Source organism: Pipra filicauda, unplaced genomic scaffold, assembly GCF_003945595.2.
Source record: "Pipra filicauda isolate LSUMZ 115617 unplaced genomic scaffold, ASM394559v2 scaffold355_size746361_pilon, whole genome shotgun sequence".
Classification (NCBI taxonomy): Eukaryota; Metazoa; Chordata; class Aves; order Passeriformes; family Pipridae; genus Pipra; species Pipra filicauda.
The window spans coordinates 26,370-29,430 of record NW_024104482.1 but is presented as its reverse complement, the minus strand read 5'-3'; positions in this window follow the sequence as shown (position 1 = coordinate 29,430).

Genomic DNA, 3,061 nt, shown 5'->3' with positions numbered 1-3,061 from the left:
GAACTCATTAGCTAGGTGCTGGGGGCCAAGTAATTCTCTACTTCCTTCTCATTACTTCCAGGCCATGACCATGTTCTAACTATATGCCAGATCAGAACACTACCTGGGAATATTAGTGAGCTGGAAAAGAAACCAGTAAAACAGTTATGGTCCCAATGTTAGTATGAAAATCAGGACCATGATCTTTTAACTGCTCCAGTAAAAAGTTATGTCACTTGTAATTTCGACTTCTTGGAGATGCCCAGCAGTCAAAGAGTTCTCCACAAGTTCACATTCAGTTCTATTGGATTAAAAAAATCAGGAAAAAGCTCTGATGAGCTCCATTTCTATACGTTGCTTGGGAGGAGATATTTAAAAAGCCAGCCCATTCCTCAGTCTCTGCTAAGTTCTGATCTAGATTGAGGTTTACTGACATGACTTGGCACTGGTTCTTAAGCTGTTTGCCAGCTGTTTGTATTCAGTGTATTTGGTATCATTGCTGTCTCCTCCTTTCCTAACTCTCCAAGAGAGTCTTTTGGTGACTAAATCCTAGAGGGATTCTCTACCCTCTGTCCTTGGGAGCAGGGCAACAGAGCAAGGGCAAGCTGTAGCAGATTGTTCCTCTTACTCCTCCCAATGTTGTAAATTAAAACAAGAATATGAACCACTGATATGACTTCATCCATCAGACCACAAGCGAAGCTGAGTCAGCAAGTGGTGAAGAAAACTACATGTATTCATAGTGAGTGAGCAACTATTTCTTTTTCATGAAATGTTTGTAGCTAATCAACTCAAATAGCTACCTATCCAATAAATACAAGCTGCCAAAAAGTGCACTTGGATGGTATATTTGGCAGTGCTGAACAACTCTCAAAGCATATTAGATGTTCACTGTTTAAGTCAATAGGCTAAGATGTAAAATTAAAAAATATTTTGATTTTTTTTCATACTATAGCCTGCTTTTATTCATAACCAAGTTTAGTTCCACTGATTTCTATAGGGGTGAGGGTGGCAGGAACTGAATCCAAAGCTAAGCATTTAACTAATTCTTTTCATATATCTTAATTTTTTCATATGTCCTAATTATGTTCCTAAGCATTTCTTTGTTGTTTTTTTTTTCCTTCCCTCACACTATTTAGGCATACCAAATGGGTTCATCTTGAATTAATTTCAGTTTGAAATTCTCAGAAATCCAGCAAGTATTTGTATAAGCTTAAATTAAACTCTAAGTACAACCTCTATTTTTTTTTATTGTAACAATGAGAGTCCATTTGATATACTTCACTGCAGTGTCAAACTTCAATAAGAATATATACTTTTTACACAATTAAAAAATAAGTTATGTATCGTTTGCAGAACACTATGATTAAGGAGATTATGCTTTCAAATGAAGTTTTAGGGAGACTATAATTTCAAAATTACATTTGCTCCTATTTGATATTGATTACTTGTTTCCTACTTTGAACACATACCATAGACCCCTTAAACTCTGAATGCCTTTGGTTTAATCACTTTATACTGCTCCATTCTCTTCTTCCTGCCAGGTTCTTTGGAGAGGTGCAGGTAGCCAGGCATAAAGGTTCAGAGAGCAAAGTTGGGAACAGTAAATTCTGTTGACTTAACTTCTCTTGACTTTCAGCACACAGATTTATCCATGTAACTCCCATTAAAATTAGTGGGAATCATGTGACTCAAACCTGTGCATACTGAGCAGTTTCCTTGGTACCCTGAAGAGTCTGCATCTAGTCTCTGAGTCCCGAAACGAAATGATGAAGGTGCAGTGACAATATATCACTTAAATATCACATGCATTTACTTTACTGTAGAGCTTTGAAGAAACATCTGTTTCAAAAACAGCTTTTGCATCAGAAGTCAAAGGTCCCATGAAGAGATTAATTTATATTTCAAATTTTGGTATGTTTTTCATCATAATGATAAAACAGACTTCTGTATTTGCAATTTACCCTCTAGCTATATAATTTCTGACTTAAATAGCCACAAGGAATGCAATAAATGAAACATTTTTCAAAACAATTGTTTCAACTTTGTCTTACTTTTTAATCATTTAAACTTATTTTAAATGATAACCTATTACTAGACCATTAATAAAAACATTATTTTAAAATAGATTTCAAGAAAGCTTGATTAAGCTACAGTAAGACTAGGCAGAAGCTGATGGGATGACTTTCAAAGAAATAGTGCTATAAACAATATTTATGATATTATGCCCAAGCAATTTGAAAACAAAGTCTATCATTTACCTTTGAATTATAGAAATATATATATTTCTATGTCAATATTTAGAAGTCCATTGACTTAATAGGAAGCTGTAAAAGCATGAGGATGTGCACAGACAATATAGTGGAATAAAAGGATGTTCTTCTGAGTGTCTAAGTGGCATACAGAAACTCTCAAGATTTTCCAAATACTTTCTGAATTTGTAGAACATCCTAATTCCTTCCCTTCTTCATCTACCTTCTCCTTTCTTCTCCAGCTCATGTCAGGTTGCCTACTTCCTTTACACACCACTCACAGCTAACTCTTGTGAAGTTTTGAATTTCCTTATGTGTCACTGATCTCTAGGAAAGCCCTCCAGTTCAATACTCTTCAGGAAAGCTTTCTTTTTGTTAGTCAGAAGAAGTAAGGATTTTATGTTTCTTAAATTCATGCTACAAGATAAGATGAAAAAGTAATAAATTTTTTTCCAGTAAGGAATAAGAGTTGCAGTATTGACATTTGGGAAATTTAAATTTAGTAACTTCATTTTTGCTCATACAACAAGTCACTGAATGTAAAGTAGTTGATAAGGATAAAGGTCCACAAGTGCCAAGCCATGTGCTGTCCTTGCCCTCCTTTGGACACTCTCTAATAGCTTAATCTCTTTCTTATATTGTAGTGCCCCAAACCAACACACAATATTCAAAGCGAAGCCACAACAGTGCAGAGCAGAGCGGGACAATCCCCTCCCTTGACCGACTGGTGATGCTTTGCCTGATGCTCCCCAGGACACAGTTGGCCCTCCTGGCTGCCAGGGCACTGATAACTCTTTTTCAACTTGCCGTCAACCAGGACCCCCAGGTCC